Source organism: Oncorhynchus kisutch, linkage group LG25 (assembly GCF_002021735.2).
Source record: "Oncorhynchus kisutch isolate 150728-3 linkage group LG25, Okis_V2, whole genome shotgun sequence".
Lineage (NCBI taxonomy): Eukaryota > Metazoa > Chordata > Actinopteri > Salmoniformes > Salmonidae > Oncorhynchus > Oncorhynchus kisutch.
The window spans coordinates 29903471-29925970 of NC_034198.2; the positions used below are offsets into that span (position 1 = coordinate 29903471).

Genomic DNA, 22500 nt, shown 5'->3' on the forward strand with positions numbered 1-22500 from the left:
TACCTTCTTCTCTCGGCTCTATATTTACATACCCAGTTTCCCATAGTCTCTATTTAAACCTCCCTCCATCACTCTATCTATCATCTATGCACTCTCATAGTGACGGAAAAAAATTCAATCGGTCCCAGTACCATGCTATTTTCTAAAGAGAGAGTTCTTCTCTTGGCTCCATATTTAATTTCCCACTCGCTCTCTCTTCTCTCCCTGGGAATTATGCCATCCTGTCTCACCAGGGTACCCCACATAGAGACAGTGAGCTACACTATAGTTGGTCCATAGAGCCCAGGCAGATCACAGAAGGAGCCCACACTGATTCTCACGATCTTCTGCCAAACGGGGAAGACAATACATTAGCTCTTCCTATTTCTTTCCTCTTATTTTTTCTCTCGTTTCCACCTTCCCCTCCTTTTCCCTTGTTCTCACAGCTTCCAGGTAGGGAGATGTGGTGTGAACATGATACCAAACACACGCACGCACACACATTGCCACACACACACTGCATTTGGGGAAATTAATTTGGGTCACCCTTCGAAGGAGCTTTGTTTCTATGGCAACCACATGCAATAATGAACGTAGGCCCATCGTCATGATGAAAGCATTTAGTCCCACTCACAAGGAGGAGGAGGAGGAAGAGGTGGCTGGCTTTCAGAAAGATCTAATTGTTCATGAAGATTGGCTATGAGATACTAGAGTGAAGAAGGAGCCTGAACCCACACAGTCCCAAGTACGCTAATCCAGGGCTGTGTCTCACAACGTTACCAGCTGTCAAATCCTTGCTTCCTCCACCCATGTTTCCTCACTTCCTCTTAAAGCCTATTGGGAGGTCCAGGGCAGGAACCTTTGATCCTCTACTCCAATTCACTTTGAGAATAATTGAAACCAGGAAGCAAGGACAGAGGAAGCAAGCTAGTTTGACAGCTAGTATATTTTCCAGACACAGACCAAATCTGCTACAGCTGGCTTGAAAAGAACAGAAGGGAGAGACACTTTATATTTAGCTCTAGTGGCAGCAGAAGAAACTGCTAAGATGTTTCAGCCAGCCTGTCTGAGACATGGGACTGAGAGTACTAATTTGGCCTTGCTGACAACCCACTATTCAAGCTGTGGCAAACGGAGTGGAAAAGACAGTCGTGTGGAGACTGCCGGTCGATAAGGGACTACACACACAAAAACGCTCACACCCTCTCCCCTAGATCAGGTTTCCACAGTGGTGGGGGTCTATCTAAAACATGGGAGTCCATTTAAAGGGACTCGTAAATCAGGTAAGGAGGAAGACAAGCTGTCTTGACAGTCAAGGGGAGAATAGAGGTTTTTACAGCCTCACTCCACTCAGGGCATTGTCTCCTGAAGGGGCCACATTTGGATGGGCTGAAGGGCTCAGTGTGTATTTTTTTATTTAACTTGGCAAGTCAGTTAAGAACAAATTCTCTATTTACAATGACTGCCTACCCCAAACAAAGCTGGACCAATAGTGCCCCACCCTATGGGACTCACAATCACAGCCAGATTTGATACAGCCTGGATTTGAACCAGGAACTTTAGTGACACCTCTTGGACACTGAGATGCAGTTCCTTAGACCACTATGCCACTCGGTAGCATAAGTTATCATGTGCATCCAGAGTAACATTCCTGCAGGGGGTACCACTTGTTCATCTCCATACAGCCGGTGTCTGATTTGAGCTTGGTGCCAGTTGATGAGTATCACTGTTTGTGTCCCTACTGTTTAAGTAGCAACAGTCATCAAAAGTGTTAAAAGGTTTTAAAGACAATTCTAATAAATGCAACAGCTGGACAATACTTGAAACTTTAAAAATGTTCAATTCCATCAGATATTTAATGAATTATAGCACATAGAACATTTTACTGGCATGGACAAAAAAAATGAATGGAGTTCAGGAATTTTGGTGGGAATTCATTGTCAAATGTAACTTTTTTCTTAGAATGCACTCATACTGTATATACATTCTATAATGGCATCAGATCTTTTTGTAACATTTTGTGTTAAAATAAAGCAAATTATATGTGTCTCGTCTGCATAAATACACTGGGTGTATTTCATATATGAATACATTAACATAAAGGGGTGGAACCAGTCTGTCTGCCTGTTAGCAGGTGTACTCTGTCTGTCACTTCAATAATGTTTGCATACTGTTTTACACATTTCATATGTATTCTAGTCAAGGCTCATCCTATATAACTACTGCTGTACTCACCTTTCCTCTTCCTACAGAATATTGTCCATACTGTCTATACACACCAGTATATACATACAGTATATACAGAACCTTCAGAAATGATTCACACCCTTCGACTTTTTCCACATTTTAATGTGTTACAGCCTGAATTTCCAATGGATTAAATCTAGATTGTATTTGTCACTGGCCTACACAAAATAAACCATAATGTCAAAGCGGAATGATATTTTTCAAAATTCTTACAAATTAATGTAATCTTATAGTGGCATAAAATTGCTGTTTTAATGTTTATCTAGTGTATCTATGCATTTAACTAGTCACATAATGTACTAATGAGACTTGCTCCATCTGCTAAAACCCTTCCCCTTGGTCTACATGACCGACTCATGGTTCTGGACTTACAGCCAAAGGGTATTGTTCTATATCCTGTTATTTAGCAGGAGACGGAACTAAGCTGTGAGAAACGAGCAAAACAAATGGTTTCGGTTTCTTTTAGAAACAGTGTTGAAACAATGAGCATAACAAGACCTCACCACAGGCCAACCGCAGTTTCTCAGTTCCATAGTTCTTTGACTGTACATTAGGGTCACCAACCAGTGCCTCATGAATATTGTTCTGCCTGGTTATCACACCACTAAAAGTTACTATAATAAAAGCTGAGACCCAACTATTTTTCGTTCGGCTCTTAACTAACATAAACTGTATCTTGGAAAGTCGACACATTCTAGTTATTAGATTCACATGGAATTGTTGTGCAATTTAAATGTTTAAATATGAAACTATTTGTGAAAGATGAAATGTAATTTTAGCTTCTAAATAAGAAAATTGCCTACATAAGTGAACTATGCTCACTCAGTGGCCCCGCCCAAGTGAACAGGCACTGGTTGGGAACTATGAAATATGCCCTACTCTCCCCCAATACAAAAGCCCAATGACGAAAGTCAACCTCCAGTGTTCCCGATAACATGAGGTCTGCTGTCCATACGTTTAAAAGGGTTAATATCAACTACAGAACTAAGCCAACCTCAACGTGGAGGTGACAATCGCCATGCTGGAAGGTTGAATGTGACTACACCAGCCAGAATATAGCATGAGCGTATAAACTCTGCAAAAAAGAAACATCCCTTTTTCAGGACCCTGATTTTAAATGAAATTTCATAAAGATTCTAATAACTTCACAGATCTTCATTGTGAAGGGTTTAAACACGGTTTCCCTTTCTTGTTCAATGAACCATAAACAATTTATGAACATGCACCTGTGGAATGGTCGTTAAGACACTAACAGCTTACAGACGGTAGGCAATTAAGGTCACAGTTATGAAAACTTAGGACCCTAAAGAGGCCTTTCTACTGGCTCTGCAAAACACCAAAAGAAAGATGCCCAGGGTCCCTGCTCATCTGCGTGAATGTGCCTTAGGCATGCTGCAAGGAGGCATGAGGACTGCAGATGTGGCCAGGGCAATAAATTCCAATGTCCGTACTGTGAGATGCCTAAGGCAGTGCTACAGGGAGACAGGACGGACAGCTGATCGTCCTCGCAGTGGCAGACCACGTGTAACAACACCTGCGGGACAGGTTATGGATGGCAACAACAACTGCCCGAGTTACACCAGGAACCCACAATCCCTCCATCAGTGCTCAGACTGTCCACAATTGTCTTAGAGAAGCTGGACTGAGGGCTTGTAGGTCTGTTGTAAGGCAGGTCCTAACCAGACATCACCGGCAACAACATCGCCTATGGGCACAAACCCACTGTCGCTGGACCAGACAGGACTGGCAAAAAGTGCTCTTCACTGACGAGTCGCGGTTTGGTCTCACCAGGGGTGATGGTGGGATTCGCGTTTATCGATTTGGATCCATTTGGAGGTGGAGGGTCCGTCATGGTCTGGGGCGGTGTGTCGCAGCATCATCGGACTGAGCTTGTTGTCATTGCAGGCGATCTCAACGCTGTGCGTTACAGGGAAGACATCCTCCTCCCTCATGTGGTACCCTTCCTGCAGGCTCATCCTGACATGACCCTCCAGCATAGTGCCACCAGCCATACTGCTCGTTCTGTGCATGATTTCCTGCAAGACAGGAATGTCAGTGTCCTGCCATGGCCAGAGAAGAGCCCGGATCTCAATCCCATTCAGCCGTTTGGGACCTGTTGGTTCGGAGGGTGTGGGCTAGGGCAGGTGCCTTGGTGGACGAGTGGGGTAACATCTTACAGCAAGAACTGGCAAATCTGGTGCAGTCCATGAGGAGGAGATGCACTGCAGTACTTAATGTCTCAGTTGTTGAATCCTATTATGTTCATACAAATATTTACACATGTTGAGTTTAGTATGGCAACTTGGTATGAACTTTGAACTCTTATTCACTAAAGAAGTGATACATCCTAGACATGGAGTTATCAGCAGCAGCTGTAAACGTGCTTGACCTAGGAAAAGACGGAAAATCTCTTCAGAACGTCAGGGTACTACAGCGTATCCATTCTACCACCAGATGACAGGGCACTACAACGTATTCGTGCTACCATATTCTTCAAAGAACAAGGGAGATCTCTGCTGGGCACCCCAGCCTTCTATCTTCGACCAATCTATCAAAGCGCAGCTCAGAGTAAATATATTTCTTGCATTTTCCTTTTCCGAATGGGATGTTATTTAGAATGCATAAGATTCTGTATTTACGATAGCATAGCTTCTTAAGGTCCGATAGAGAAGCAATCCTTTTGTTCCTCAGTCTTCCCACACTTTCATTCAAACCCAAACACCTTTCTTTGTGTAACCAGCAGTCATTTTGGTTTCGCCCGCTAGGGGCGTTTTCTTTTATGACATAATTAGTAATCAATGTATGATCCATCCTCTGTATATGAAATTCTGTGTGATTATTTAGGTTATTTAGCAAATAAATAACCAAATTCAACCAAATTGTGTATTGCTGATTCTACTTGTAAGCCAGGGTTTGTGAAGATAACCAAGAATTTATGACATTCAGAAGAGACTAAATAAAGTGATGATTAAAAATATACTGCTATTGATATAAAAGATGACCAGGTCTTAAAGAGTTTATTCGGTAGACAACAGTTCTTTAAGCATTCTTCCGTGGTGCCCCGACTTCCTAGTTAATTATAGATACATGATTATTTTAATCAAGTAATATTAATTACAGAGAATTGATTTGATAAAATAGCATGTCATATATCATTTAATCCATAGTAAAGACACGACAACCTGCAATAACATCTGCAAAATATAGCAAAATATGAGTACACAACCAATACAAATTTGATTGGATTTGTCTGTCTCTGAGCAGGGGTACTGTACTGCTGTAGGTGCTGTCTTTATTAGGTGACTAACCCCTGGCGTATCCAGTGTATTTAGTGGATATTAATTTCCCCCTGGGCTCTTATTAAAGAGCTGGCTGTCATGTTAATGACCCAATCTCCTGACACACACACAGACACACACACACAACACAGCCATGTTAATGACCCAATTCCCAACCTCGTGGCCTTGAAGGACCTCCCTCCCCATCGCATCTTGCGTATCTACAGGGAGTGTACACTCCATCTGTTCACAAGGACACACAACTGCAGGCACCCACCAAGCCACACACACACACCCACCCCCACCCACACACACGCCCACACACACACATAACAATAGTATATCAAACTCACATCTATGGAAATCTGCCAGGTGATTTTAAAGTGAAACAAGGCAACAGTAGTTTTGTAAATGATAGATCTCTGTGGCAAGACATATCATTCACTCAAGTTTTATCAAAATCGGGCCAGTGTTTTCTGAGATGTCGCATGGGTTAGCTAGGCTCATATCCCTGAGCACTGAGTCAAACACATCAAGAGATGGCCTCCTGGTTGGCGCAGTGGTTTAGGGCACTGCATTGCAGCACCGGCGCTAACTCTGGGTACGCACCCAGGCTCTGTTGCAGCCGGCCGCGACCGGGAGGTCCGTGGGGCAATGCACAATTGGCCTAGTGTCGTCCAGGTTAGGGAGGGTTTGGCCGGTAGGGATATCCTTGTCTCATTGTGAACCAGTGACTCCTGTGGTGTGCCGGGCACAGTGCGCGCTAGCCAAGGTAGCCAGGTGCACAGTGTTTCCTCTGACACATTGGTGCGGCTGGCTTCCGGGTTGGAGGCGTGCTGTGTTAAGAAGCAGTGCGGCTTGGTTGGGTTGTGTTTCGGGGGAACGCATGGCTTTCGACCTTCGTCTCTCCCAAGCCCGTACGGGAGTTGTAGCGATGAGACAAGATAGTAATTACTAACAATTGGATACTATGAAATTGGGGAGAAAAGTAATAAAAAAATAAAAACAGATCAAGAGATACTGTATATAGATACTGTATATATGTGGTCAATATGAATGTTGAATTCATTCAATATGAATGAATGTTTAGTCTTGACAGTGTTTGTAACATTTGTACGAATTTGTGTTACAATATGAGTATCATTGACTGATTAAATGCATTTATGTGCCAGGCCACACCCACGTGACTGTTTATTGGTCAATAGCAGCTGTATTAAGTACTAGTCTGGAAAATATTTTCTTGAGAGACCTTGGTCCGTAGATACCAAATATCAAGTTCCATGCAGATCGGTTATTCGGTGCAAGAAGAGTAGCATTTTAAGTGTTTTTCAGTTTGAAATGGTGGAAAATCCATAATGGCGGACCCAGAAGCAAATTTGTTCATTGTGAGGTGAGAGATCTATGTATTGAATTTCATGACTTTAAGTTAAACGGGGTGAGGGGCGTGAACTTTCAAAGTTTTCATTATCAATCTCTTGTTACATTGCCAACATCTGGCCAATCAGTGTACTTTTGTAAATTCTGGATCTCTATGGCAAGATGCATCATTCACAGAAGTTTCATCAAAATTGGGACAGTGCTGTCTGAGATATCATGTATGACTAACGTGCGAACTAAAGCTTGGACGGGCGAAGACATCCACCGTCCCCTCCACAATTTCATCCTGGTGGACAATGATGAAAAGTTAATGATCTCTGACTGTCTGTATGTCTGTCTTTTCTTTGTCTGATATTAGTAAAATTGTAATACAAAAATGAAAGAGTATGAAAAGAAAGAGCATGAGTTACATTTGTTAGCCTGAAGAGGTGGAACGGAAGAGAGAGAGAGTGACAGGGAGAGAGAGGGTGAGTGGGTTTGTTTGGAATAAGGCTGCAGATGTACAACAATGTGACTCAAATGAGGAAACTGCTGCTCTCTTTCTTCCTTACTCAATGACTAATGAATAACCTCCAGACCCATTTGGCTATTATGTATGCTCCAGTTTAGTTTATTTCTACCCTTGAAGAAGCTAAAGTAGGATGTTGCCTTGGAGCAGAATGCTCCTCCACTTCCAAGCCAAAGAATATCAATAGGTCAACAAGATGTCAAGTGAAACGTAAGCCACGAGTTCAGGTGTGCCTTAGCGCTTCAGCAAACAAAGGACAATAATTACAAAAATCATGAGATTAACATCAGACACCTGTTCTCATCCTGTACAATGGATTAAAGTGAGCTAGTTGAGTGCTCCAACTCCTTTCTGCCTCAAATGATTCCTTTTGGAAGTTTTTCTTGGTAAGCCCTTCTCATGAAACGTAAGCCAAGTTGACGTCGACAATGGATTATGTCTCATTCTTACAGAAAACCTTCAGAAATACCCCCCAAAATATTGAAGGCCATCAAGATGTATGTGTTGACCTGCAACTTCTGTTAACCAAGCCATTTGTAAACATATGTTTGCGTATGTGATGGAGATGGACTACACTGCAGTCGGATGGATCAGAATCACTGACCTACAAATCATCTTGCATTCCCAAGTAACTCACTGCAAGCAAGACTAGCTACACTGTGCCTTGTCTTGCTCAAACTGATCCGTTCAGACACACTGATTGACATGCGGATCAGGTGGATACCTCACACCTGTGCTGTCAGCAGCACATGCCAGGCGTGCCCTTCCCTTGAAGGTGAACCATAAACCCCGGGGTGTGAGTCAGAATCAGTCATTAAGCCACAACAAGAGGCCATGCCCTGTGATGCTGCTCTGGCTTGCATTCCCAATTTTACCTTATTCCCTAGAGCACATAGGCCTCTGGTCGAAAGTAGTGCACTATGTAGGGAATAGGATACAGTTTGTGAAGCAGCCTTTGGCCCACAGTAATGCATAATAATCTGTCCGGTCAGTCAGTAGGGAGCCTAGACTACATTACATATAGCAGGATCAGGCAGAAGGAGTCGTGTGCCAACATATCAAATCCATCAGGCACTGAGCTGAGCTTCATACTCTGGGCGTCACACAGGGAAGTCAGGGGCTGTGTCCCCAAATGGCACCGTATTCCCATACGGGTCCTGTTCAAAAGTAGTGTACTATAGGGAATATGGTGTCACTTGGGATGCAGTCAGGGACATTATGCTGTTAATGCCAAACAACCACCCATCCCAGCGGGCCTAAGCTGGTAGAAATAATGTACATTGTTAATTGTTATTAAGTAACTAGTTCCACAGCCTTTTTTACAGGAGTTCACTCAACCTTTCGGTCAAAGTTTTACCTGAACTTAACATTCTTAGTTGGCCCAAACTTGAGAAAACTTAGGCAAACATTCAGTCCACTTGGAATGATGTGTTTGGCTAACTTGTCTCATATGTTCATTCAAGGAGAAGTAAATATTTGGTTATCTTCACTAGAAAAGGCTGTGGAGTTTCACACACGCATCATCATGACAGAAAAAGTTTCAAACACTTCAAGGCTGTTGTTTTTTCTTCATATTTGACATACATGATTACATTGTGCATGTTATACATGTTATACTCACCTGGGATTTGAACTCACAACCTTTTGATTCACTGTATTCTGATCTTGTTGCTACGTCACGATGGCAATTAACAGTTCATCTGACTATTCCCTCATCCTTTATTTGATTGGAATTATTTCAGTAATTTTAAGGTTTTCTGTATAGTCTAATTTTGGTGAGGCATATTACTCTATTATACTACTACTCCTTAATTACTTTGAGTTGTTCTTGTAACAGAGCTGAGATTTACTTTGAACTGCAAAGTGTAGCAATACAGTTGAAATCAGTTATTGACACAAACATGGTGGAGTAGCAGGAAAATTGGTATGCCGTGAACCAAGAGATTGTGAGTTTGTGGTGAGGACATGTTGAATAATAATGACTGTATAAATGAATATGCACAATGTAATCATGAATTTCAACATGTGACAAATATGTAAGTTGAAAACATTGTATATTAATAACACTGTGTCAGTAACTAGTTCCACTTCATGTTTTTGGTGAAGAAGCCAAAATAAGTTGAGCAAACACATAATTTTAGGTTGACTGCATTTTCTCAACTTGAGCTAAGTTTTGGTCAACTAAAAATGTTAAATTCAGTTAACACTTCGATCGAAAAGTTGAGTAAACTAAAAAAGTCTGAGGAACCAGTTACCTAATAATAATAATGATTTAAAACAACTTTTTTTATACAATGACATTACAACCACATTATAACCAATTCTGGACCAGATCAAAACAGGTTCTGGACCAATTCAAGTCAATGTACAAGTCCAAGCAGGGCACAACTTCAAATGGAAATATACAGTGCCTTGCGAAAGTATTCGCCTAATTCGAATAATTTTGCACGCCCAATTTTTCAGTTTTTGATTTGTTAAAAAGTTTGAAATATCCAATAAATGTCGTTCCACTTCATGATTGTGTCCCACTTGTTGTTGATTCTTCACAAAGAAATACAGTTTTATATCTTTATGTTTGAAGCCTGAAATGTGGAAAAAGGTCGCAAAGTTCAAGGGGGCCGAATACTTTCGCAAGGCACTGCATTATGTAAAGCCTCTCTGACATGTAGAATAGGGAGTCACGTCAGCTCTATTCATGACATTTCTATCTGAAAGTTTCCACAACGTTCACTCTGTTATGTAACTCTATTCTAGTGCTCTGTCCATCAAGGCCTCCTCATATTTTCCTTCTTGTCGTTAACACTATGAAGAACATTTCAAGTCTCGCATCATCTAATGGTATTTTTCACTCTCACACCCTAACACCCTGGATTGGCTAGATGGATGAGAAAAGGAAGCTGTCTGCTATATGTAATTCAAAAAGAACAGAGTGCTATACTGAAACTCCAGATGCAAGTAAAATAAGGTAAGAGGAACAGGGGAGGAGGGAGGGCACAGACCATGTTAGAGAGAAGGGTTTATTTTGGTCTTCTCTCCGCTACATTATTCAGAGGTCTCATAGCAGGAAGACAGAAAGATTTCAGCGTACTGGCTCGTCCATCTTCTTTCCTCTCCTCTCCCCTCCCGTCCTCTCCTTTCGTCTCCTCTCCACTCCCGTCCTCTCCTTTCGTCTCCGCTTTCTCCTCTCCTCCTCTCTTCTCATCCCTTTCTCCTCTACATCCCCCACATCTCCTCTCTTTACTCCTCTCTCCCTAATTACATGAATATTACTGCTTTTCGGGCATAATTAAATGTTGTGACCTCTGCCTATTACATAGAATTAATTACAACATTAAAAAGTCACGTAGTCCCAATCGGCATGACTGCTGGCTGATGGAGGAATCGGCTGTGGAGTGTACGTGTGAGTGGAGCATGAGGTTGAAGCAATATACAGTTTGTGTTTCTTTCTACTTCCCCACTAACATACTGTCACACCCTGACCATAGTTTACTTTGTATATTTCTATGTTTTGGTTGGTCAGGGTGTGAGCTGAGTGGGCATTCTATGTTTCATGTCTAGTTTGTCTATTTCTATGTCTGGTCTGATATGGTTCTCAATCAGAGGCAGGTGTTAGTCATTGTCTCTGATTGGGAACCATATTTAGGTAGCCTGGGTTTCACTGTGTGTTTGTGGGTGATTGTTCCTGTCTCTGTGTTTGCACCAGATAGGACTGTTTCGGTTTTCACATGTTCATTATTTTGGTAGTTTATTCATGTATAGGTTTTCCTTTATTAAAATAACATGAATCATCACAAAGCTGCATTTTGGTCCGACTCTCCTTCACCACAAGAGAACCGTTACACATACTATTACTGTAAATTGTCTTTTTAGGCATAGCAGTTAGATCTGAGAACTTGACTGAGGCATAGAACAGTTGGTAGTCCAATCAGTATCTGTTTGTATGCGGAGTGAACTTACATACTGTAGTGGTTAGCTAGCGGTATTCTGTTATAATATTCAGTACATTCAGAAAGTATTCAGACTCTTTGCTTTTTCCACATTCTGTTATGTTACAACCTTATTCTAAAATATATTTTTTTCTCATCAATCTACACACAATACCCCATAATGACAAAGCAAAACCAGGTTTTTAGAAATATTTGTAAATGTATTCAAAATAAAAATATCACATTTACATAGTTATTCAGACCCTTTACTCAGTACTTTATTGAAGCATCTTTGGCAGCAATTACCGCCTCTCGGCTTCTTGGGTATAGCTTTACAAGCTTGGCATACCTGTATTTGGGGAGCTTGGCCACTAAAACCCTCACAAACTTTTACAGATGCATAATGTCGGGCTGTATCACCGCCTGGTACGGCAACTCCACCGCCCACAACCGTAGGGCTCTCCAGAGGGGGGTGCGTCTGCCCAATGCATCACCGGGGGCAAACTACCTACCCTCCAGGACACCTACAGCACCCAAATGGCACAGGAAGGCCAAAAAGATCACCAAGGACATCAACCACCCGAGGCACGGCCCGCTATGATCCAGAAGGCGAGGTCAGTACAGGTGCATCAAAGGTGGGAACGTGACACTGAAAAACAGATTCTATCTCAAGGCCATCAGACAGTTAAATAGCCATCACTAGCTGGCTTCCACCCAGTTAGGCAACCCTGCACCTTAGAGGCTGCTGCCCTATATACACAGACTTGGAATCACTGGCCACTTTAATAATGGAACACCTGTCACTTTAACAATGTTTAAATCATGTTTACAAACCGCTTTACTCATCTCATATGTATACTGTATTTTATTCTACTGTATTTTAGTAAATGCCACTCCAACAATGCTCAATCTAATATTTATATATGTCTTAATTCCATTCTTTTACTTTTAGATTTGTGTGTAATGTTGTGAATTGTTAGAATCTACTGCAGTGTTGGAGCTAGGAACACAAGCATTTCGCTACACCCGCAATACATCTGCTAAATATGTGTATATGACCAATTACATTTTATTTGGATTTCTTCTCTGCAGATCCTCTCAAGCTTTGTCAGGTTGGATGGGGAGCGTCGCTGCACAGCTATTTTCAGGTCTCTCCAGAGATGTTCGCCCAGGTTCAAGTCTGGGCTCGGGCTGGGCCACTCAAGGACATTTAGAGACTTGTCCCGAAGCCACTCCTGCATTGTCTTGACTGTGTGCTTAGGGTCATTGTCCTGTTGGAAGGTCAACATTCACCCAGGTCTGAGGTCCTGAAAGCTCTAGAGAAGGTTTCCATCAAGGATCTCTCTGTACTTTGCTCCGTTCATCTTTCCTTCGATCCTGACTAGTCTCCCAGTCCCTACCGCTGAGAAACATCCCCACAGCATGATACTGCCAACATCAAGTTCACAGTACGGATGGTGCCAGGTTTCCTCCAGATGTGACACTTGGCATTCAAGCCAAAGAGTTCAATCTTGGTTTCATCAGACCAATAGATACTTGCTTCTCATGGTCTGAGTCCTTTAGGTGCCTTTTGGCAAACTCCAAGCAGCCTGTCATGTGCCATTTACTGAGGAGTGGCCACTCTACCATTTTGAGCATGGTGAAGTTATTAATTACACTTTGGAAGATGTATGAATACACCAAGTCACTACAAAGATACAGGCGTCCTTCGTTACTCAGTTGCCGGAGAGGAAGGAAACCGCTCAGGGATTTCACCATGAGGCCAATGGTCACTTGAAAACAGTTACAGAGTTTAATGGCTGTGATAGGATAAAACGCTGTAGTTACTCCACAATACTAACCTAATTGACAGAGTGAAAAGAAGGAAGCCTGTACAGAATGAAAATATTCCAAAACATGCATCCTGTTTGCAACAAGGCACTAAAGTAATCCTGCAAAAAGCACAAAGCAATTCAAAGCAACAAAGCAATTTACATTTTGTCATTTTGTTTGGTGAAAATCCAATACAACACATTACTGAGTACCACTCTCCATATATTTCAAGCCTAGTGGTGGCTGAGTTTTCATGATAAAAAATACATGGAATAGAGCTAAGCACAGGAAAAATCCCAGAGGGAAACCCGGTTCAGTCTGCTTTCCACCAGACACTGGGCGATGAATTCACCTTTCAGCAGTACAATAACTGAAAACACATGTCCAAATCTACACTGTAGTTGCTTACCAACAAGGCAGTGAATGTTCCTGAGTGGCCGAGTTACAGTTTTGAAGTAAATCTACTTGAAAATCTATGGCCAGACCTGAAAATGGTTGACTAGCACCTTACCCAAAAGGCTCACAGCTGTAATCGTTGCCAAAGGTGCTTCTAAGTATTGCCTCAGGGGTGTGAATATTTTTGTAAATGAGATATTTGCTAACATTTCTAAAAACGGTTTTCACTTTGTCATTATGGGCTATTGTCTTTATATAGGTGATTTCTGTTTTTATTTGATTCCATTTTGAATTCAGGCTGTAACAACAAAATGTGGAATAAGTCAAGGGGTATGAATACTTTCTGATGGCACTGTACACAGTATCTCATGGTTCAGATATTCACAATTTAAACCTAATCACTAATCAGTAAGAAGGCTATTTAAATACCAATATTAGCCAACTGCTCTGCTGAGGAAATGTTAATGTTTCAGAGTGAAAAATACAACAAAATTAAAAGGGTTGATTTTCTGAACAAATCACTTCATTTACACAATTAAAGGAAAGCATTTCAGGCTCACTAGGATGAAACAAGTTCCCAAATGATGTGCAATTGAATTGCCGAATGTAAAACAATGTAATTCTATAAAATATTTTGCTTTCATTGTTTCCTCTTGCAGTGTCAGGATAATACATGGAATCAGAGTAGAATGACCAAAAGGTACTGTACATCACTTAGACATTCCCGATCCTTCCCGATCCTTTCCGGTCATTCCAGTTCATTATAAATACACACAGAAACCTTCAACCCATTAAGAAGATGTATTATTCATGAGTAGTTTTACTACTCTGCTGGTTCAGTTCCGATAATTGTCCTGACATCTTTCTGCTATGATAGTGTGGTACAGGAAGTGCAAGGGGAAGCAGGATAAACATCATAAATAAACAACGAGATGTCATCAACATAAACATGGCCCAGAAAAGACAAGGCACCGTGGTAGACTACAGGAATACATGTACAGATACACACACATACAGAGTGTACAAAACATTAGGAACACATAATATTAAGTTGCGCCCCCTTTTGCCCTCAGAACAGCCACAATTTGTTGGGAAATGACCTCTACAAGGTGTCAAAAGTGTTCTCTGGGATGCTGGCCCAAGTAATTAGCAGACGCTCTTATTCAGAGTGTCTAACAGTAGTGAGAGCATCTATTTTTCTTGCTGCAATACCTCCCACAGTTGTGTCTAGTTGGCTGGATGTCCTTTGGGTGCTATGCTCAATACATAAGGGAAAATGTGGAGTGTGAAAAACCCAGCAGCTTTAAAGATGTGCCTGGCACCTACTACCATACCCTGTTCAATGGAACTTCAATGTTTTGTCTTGTCCATTCACCCTCCGAATGACACACATACACAATCCATGTCTCAAGGCTTAAAAATCCTTCTTTAACATATCTCCTCCCCTTCATCTACACTAATTGAAGTGGATTTAACAAGTTACATCAATAAGGATCATAGCTTTCACCTGGATTCACCTTCTCAGTATACATCATGGAAACAGCAGGTGTTACAATTGTTTTGTACACTCAGTGTACATACACACATGCATGTGAGCGACCACACACATACGCACGCACACACACACGCACGCACGCACGCACACACACACACACGCACACACACACACACACACACACACACACACACACAGTGCTCCTTTCTTTCATTTACCATTTTTTCTATTGAGTTGGTGCTATGTTCACAGTTATGTGGTGAATTTTCAAAACACTTGTAACGCAACAAGTCTCGTATTCAAAACGTATTATTGGGCATGAAATTCGTTTGGATACATCTTTCACTACACAACCATTGATCCAAAATAGAAGTTGACTGTGAAATACCATTAGAACACAACATCGTAGTTCTCAATTTACTTATTTTAACAATCCAATAGCAAAAAATGCAAGATACAATACATGTTTCTGAATTGCCTTATGAATGTAGTATGCCTGCCGATACCCAGGAAAGTAACCAGTCAGAGGGCATGACTACCTTCCAACCCGAGCCATGTCCCTCACAAAAAGGCTGTACAGAACTTAGAGATTTAAAGTTATTTTTTATGTTACATTAAGCTACTTTACACTGTTTTCAAATTGATCACTTGAAGACATATTTCACAATCATTAATGCAAAAAATAAATGTATTGTTAAGATATCATTACAACATAGGTGGACTGTAATCAAATTACAAAAAAAAACTATAAAATAAATGTTTAGCAGGCACTAGTTTGCATCATGCCTTTCTTGAGCATTTGGCCATAGCTTCTCATCGACATTGCAGTAAATGTCCTCATTGTTGATACACATGGGGAATAACCTTTCGGGCATTGGTGAATCCATAGGTCTGGATTGCTGTTATTGCACGTCTCATCCATGGCATGAAGGGGAGTGGCACACTCATAGGGATGGCAGTCATACACCTTTCAACGGTAATGTTATCATGTATTGTATTTTACACTATTCTATTGTACTTATGTATTGCAGCGGTCCTGTATGTGGCTCAGTTCATAAGAGCAGCGCACTAGCAACACCAGAGTTGTGGGTTCGATTCCCACTGATTCCCACTGGCGTCACATACCAACATGATTAGAGTCACTTTGGATAAAAGGATCTGCTATGTAACTGGAATGTATAACAGTAGAAGAGTGCTGTATTGGCCAGAGTGCTGTATTGTGAAACCTCCCCATCAGAAAGACCCCACTAACTTCATTTTGTATATGTGTTTACTGTATGAGGATGCATTAGCCTACATACATTACGTCGCTGATATTGTCAATATCAGATTATTTTTAACTTACTGTCATGTAAAATCATAATAGTCATCACCATAATAATGCATTCAATTAAATATCATATTTTATGTTTCTACTTTACAGACATACATTTTCATGATGTAGTCCACAAAATCTGTAGTAGACGAGCCAGTGTAAAATCTAGAGGTTTACCAGACAGTTAAGTGATTATCGATTAAGAGCAGTTGGATTAAGTAATGGTAAAATGTATTTTAGAAAATGAGAAAATAATCATATCAAAAGTAATGTGAGCATTGCATTGTGAAACAAAATGACTTTATATGAACATGTATTGCAATGTGAAACATGTATTTCTAGATGAAATGTGAAACATGTATTTCTAGATGAAACAATAAGTATTGTGAAAAAGTGACTGTATGATATTGTGTGTTGTACTTAGTCAATTGAAAATGTGCTTAGACTTTTGAAACAACTGCCTTTTTTGATGATCAGTTTACTGGTTTGTACTAAGAGTTGTCAGAATGTACCACATACGTGTGAAAATTGCACCAAAGTGATTGAAAAATGTTTATTTAATACTGCAAACTGTAGTATTTTTTCATGTGGGTATGTGGGGAGATTAGTCTGTCTGTCTGCAGTGGGAGGTCTCTGGTCGAGGCCAGATAACAGGTTCACACACCAGTGCAACACTACAGGAGAATATGGTGAGAATGCATCATGCATGGCTCCAGACATGGTCACAGGTCTATGCAAACACACACACACGCACGCACGCACACACACACAAATACGCACACACACCGTGCCATCCTCCTGCTGCGTCTGATACCTCAACTTGATCTCGACATTGTTGTAGCATTAGTAAACAAACGTAACTATTGCGTCACATACTGCTGATGGCATTTCTTTGTGTCAAGGTATATTTTGACTGACTGTATCAAAATGCATTGCTTCTATTGTGGGTAATGTATACTCTATTTCCCTCAGTCAGCAACAACAGTAGGCTGAGTGCCTTTAATATCCTTTCCCTGAGACCAGGAACACCTGAAAGAGCTGGGGCAGCAGTTTCTAGGGACGTGTAGAGACAAACCACACTGTGATAGCTACCTCAATGTGCTACGCTCTCAAGGATTTTGACATCTTTAATCATGCTATACAACGCCTATAGAACAACACAGTATGTGCATATCTGGCAGTGATGGAGTCTTAAATAAGGCTGTGTTCTATCACTAGTAAAATGCCAATGTAACATGAATGAGGCTTCTGAATGGAAGATAGGCGAAATTAGCAAAATTATAGTGCTTGCTATAATATTGGAAGCAAGAACCAAATTGGGCTCTAACAAGCTAGCTCCTCTATTTGTCAGTCTGTCACAGGAGACTTTACCTGCTATACCTAAACGCTACTACTAGCTGTATTCTTGAATCATCTTAACTGAAAAGGACTACGGATATATATGGAGATGTATGTCTACTCAACTAAACTACATACAGTATGAGATATAACCTCCTGACCATATCATCATATGTATCTTAATCATGAGCAGCATAGCTCACACGCTATCCACACATACTGTACATATCCAGTTCCTCTGTTTTGACCTGATCCCAAACCTTAATCCTCAACTTAACCAAACCCAAATTAAAGCCTGAATTGTTAATTCATCGGAATTAATACCTGAAGTTAACCCTAGAGTTGTTCCTGTATCCCACCTTAATTCTTATCTTAACCCAGTCAAAATGAATACCTTAACTTAAACATAGAGTTGTTAGAAGCACAAGCATTTCGCTACACTCGCATTAACATCTGCTAACCATGTGTATGTGACAAATACAATTTAATTTGATTTGATTTGTTTCTATGTGCTTAATATGCATAAATACAGGATGTGGCCACTAGGGCCAATAGTGAGCGCTATTACCATCAAAGTTTTTTTACAACTTTATTTAACGAGGCAAGTCAGTTAAGAACACATTCTTATTTTCAATGACGGCCTAGGAACGGTGGGTTAACTACCTTGTTCAGGGGCAGAACGACAGATTTCTACCTTGTCAGCTCAGGGATTCAATCTTGCAACCTTACGGTTAACTAGACCAACGCTCTAACCACCTGCCTTACGAGGAGCCTGCCTGTTACGCAAATGCAGTAAGAAGCCAAGGTAAGTTGCTAGCTAGCATTAAACTTATCTTATAAAAAACAATCAATCAATCAATCATAATCACTAGTTAACTACACATGGTTGATGATATTACTAGTTTATCTAGCGTGACTTGCGTTGCATATAATCGATGTGGAGCGCATTCGCAAAAAAGGACTGTCATTCCTCCAACGTGTACCTTACCATAAACATCAATGCCTTTCTTAAAATCAATACACAGAAGTATATATTTTTAAACCTGCATATTTAGCTAAAAGCAATCCAGGTTAGTAGGCAATATTAACCAGGTGAAATTGTGTCACTTCTCTTGCGTTCATTGCACGCAGAGTCAGGGTATATGCAACAGTTTGGGCAGCCTGGCTCATTATGAACTAATTTGCCAGAATTTTACGTAATGATGACATAACATTGAAGGTTGTGCAATGTAAAAGCAATATTTAGACTTAGGGATGCCACCCGTTAGATAACGGTTCCGTATTTCACTGAAAGAATACATTTTTTATTTTCGAAATTATAGTTTACGGATTTGACCATATTAATGACCTAAGGCTCGTATTTCTGTGTGTTATAATTAAGTCTATGATTTGATAGAGCAGTCTGACTGAACGATGGTAGGCAGCAGCAGGCTCGTAAGCGTTCATTCAAACAGCACTTTCATGTGTTTTGCCAGCAGCTCTTCGCAATGCTTCAAGCATTGCGCTGTTTATGACTTCAAGCCTATCAACTCCTGAGATTAGGCTGGTGTAACCGATGTGAAATGGCTAACTAGTTAGCGGGGTGCGCACTAATAGCATTTCAAACATCACTCACTCTGAGACTTGGCGTGGTTGTTCCCGTTGCTCCGCAAGGGCCGAGGCTTTTGTGGAGAGATGGGTAACGCTGCTTCGAGTGTGGCTGTTGTCGATGTGTTCCTGGTTCGAGCCCAGGTAGGAGCAAGCAGAGGGACGGAAGCTATACTGTTACACTGGCAATACTAAAGTGCCTATAAGAACATCCAATAGTCAAAGGTATATGAAATACAAATCATATAGAGAGAAATAGTCCTATAATTCCTAAAACGTCTTACCTGGGAATATTAAAGACTCATGTCTGGAACCACCAGCTTTCATATGTTCTCATGTTCTGAGCAAGGAACTTAAACGTTAGCTTTCCTACAAGGCACATATTGCACTTTTACTTTCTTCTCCAACACTTTGTTTTTGCATTATTTAAACCAAATTGAACATGTTTCATTATTTATTTAATTCTAAATTGATTTTATTGATGTATTATATTAAGTTAAAATAAGTGTTCATTCAGTATTGTTGTAATTGTCATTATTACAAATAAATAAATAAAAAATTGGCAGATTAATCGGTATCGGCTTTATTTGGTCCTCCAATAATCGGTATCGGCGTTCAAAAATCATAATCGGTTGACCTCTAGCGTTGTGGACGGAGGTGGTGGATGAACGTAATTCGCAAGCAACGGCTCAGAGGGTCGCGTGTTCAATCTCAGTGATAGGTACTACTTTTTACAACTTCGAAATTTGACGTTTGCAGAAATGTAAAACAAATGTCTAGTTCTGCCCTGAGACTGTGAGAGCTTGTTGCATTTGACAGATGTGCACATCAGCTATAACCACACACGTACATGCAAACTTCTGCTCCACATCCTATTCTCTAGTTTCCCTTAGGCACATGGTGAGTAGAACTAGATACATAATGTATTATAAGGTAATATAACAGTAACTTCACAGGAGATATGTTGCTCATTAGATAGTGGGACCCCAGGGGGGCATAATGGGATGGAATCCACACTGGTGAATCTCTATCCTCAGGACACACACATGCATACTTGCAAGTGCGCACACACACGGACACTCACACACACACACCAACAAAGATGCATGCACGCACGCACACACGCACACACACACACACACTTTTGCGACAGTCACCAGGGAGAGGAGCAACTACAGAGACATGCAGGAAACAAACAGCATAGCCAATCAGCTCTCAACACACACATCCCTCTGTAGTGCACAACATCGTTTTTTCCCTCTCTATTCTCTCCATTAATGGGGAACAAAGCAGGGAAAACCTGGCATTTAATGAGTACAGAGTGGAAACAAATAGGTTGTTAAGCCCATCAGGAAATAACAGGGATATACTGTTGTGTACTCTGCAAGAACAGGAATTAGCTCACAAATCCACTCCTTGGCTCTGTTCTCTCTCTCTCTCTGTGCTCCACTCCCAAATAGACTAACATTCTCCTGACTGGTTCAGACTGTTTGTAAAGAATGAATTTAATAACATAAGAAAATAAAATAATAATATGTTTTATGATGGTGTTTCCAGGCTGCTTAAATTGCTTGGCATAAATATTGAATCCAAACTATCGTGTAAAAGCAAGGTTCAACAAGTAAATGTATATGATAGAGGGCGACTTCAAGAAACATGTAGCTTACAGTGTATGTTGGCAACAGCCAAGAGTAAAACATCTGAAGTTGCTCTCTACATACAGTATAGTATTTGAAAGGCTGCCAGAATGTGAAAAATTTGCCCGTAACAAAACCTATTCTATTTCCTCTACATGAAAATATGTGTTTTTCTTCTACCTCGTTTATCATGTTATTATTGTTTTATTTTCTATGCCAGCCACTTTGCCACCCATTCACAAGTAATATCTCAAAAGGTTATTTCAGCAGCTGCCCTGCCCAAGTATAAAAAACATTCATTTCATTATTTTCTTATTTTACCTCTTTACCTGTGTGAGGTACGAGAGTAATACAGATGCCTGTAGTCGCCCCGAGAATTGGTTGGGTGAAAATCTAATTAAAAAGCTGTCCAGATTCTAATGTGAGTCCGTAGCTAAAGGACAGATCAATCAGAATGTTTTTGTTGTTGTTTAAATAACTGCAGAAGTTCACTGTATTTACTAACAGTTGAGGTAGTCAGTAAACTGTTTTAGTAACAGTAAAGGTAGTCAGTCAACTGTTTTAGTAACAGTAGAGGTAGTCAGTAAACTGTTTTACTAACAGTTGAGGTAGTCAGTAAACTGTTTTAGTAACAGTAGAGGTAGTCAGTAAACTGTTTTAGTAACAGTAGAGGTAGTCAGTAAACTGTTTTAGTAACAGTAGAGGTAGTCAGTCAACTGTTTTACTAACAGTAGAGGTAGTCAGTAAACTGTTTTAGTAACAGTAGAGGTAGTCAGTCAACTGTTTTAATAACAGTTGAGGTAGTCAGTAAACTGTTTTACTAACAGTAGAGGTAGTCAGAAAACTGTTTTACTAACAGTAGAGGTAGTCAGTAAACTGTTTTGCTAACAGTAGAGGTAGTCAGTAAACTGTTTTACTAACAGTAGAGGTAGTCAGTAAACTGTTTTACTAACAGTTGAGGTAGTCAGTAAACTGTTTTACTAACAGTAGAGGTAGTCAGTAAACTGTTTTACTAACAGTAGAGGTAGTCAGTAAACTGTTTTACTAACAGTAGAGGTAGTCAGTAAACTGTTTTACTAACAGTAGAGGTAGTCAGAAAACTGTTTTAGTGCTCGTCTTGGGCATAAATTGCACTTACATATTTGTTTTGTTCTATGTCTTAAAATGTAAAACCGACATCACAAACAATCACAAAAAAAGAAAACGGTTCTAGATTCAACTAAAGGAAGAAAGCTGATATACAACTCTATGTAGAGTCATTTGAGTAGTGGTTGGATGTCTAAATAACATCCAGAAATTACATCCACAATTTTCCTCCGCAATTTTTATCAACAATTTACCCAAGATTCATGGCCCGCTATCTGCCAATATCATTAAAAAGGCAACCTAAATATCACCCTGTCCCTCCACTGTACTCGACCTCCATGGCACATTAATAAATTACAACTCTATTTCCAGCCCTTACATTTTTCATGGTCTGCCTATCGATCACCCTGAACAGATACTGTATCTGAAAGAAAATGCAAAGTGACAAGGGGTGGAGTACACACACACACACAAACACACACACACACACACACACACACACACACACACACACACACA

General features: G+C 40.6%; 1 protein-coding gene across 29 annotated transcripts in view; it reads right to left on the reverse strand.

The window, feature by feature from the left end:
* The window catches only part of LOC109878858 (neurexin-1a), a 586328-nt gene that overhangs the window by 476104 nt on the left and 87724 nt on the right, over positions 1–22500 (reverse strand). The gene's annotated exons all lie outside the window — the stretch shown is intronic.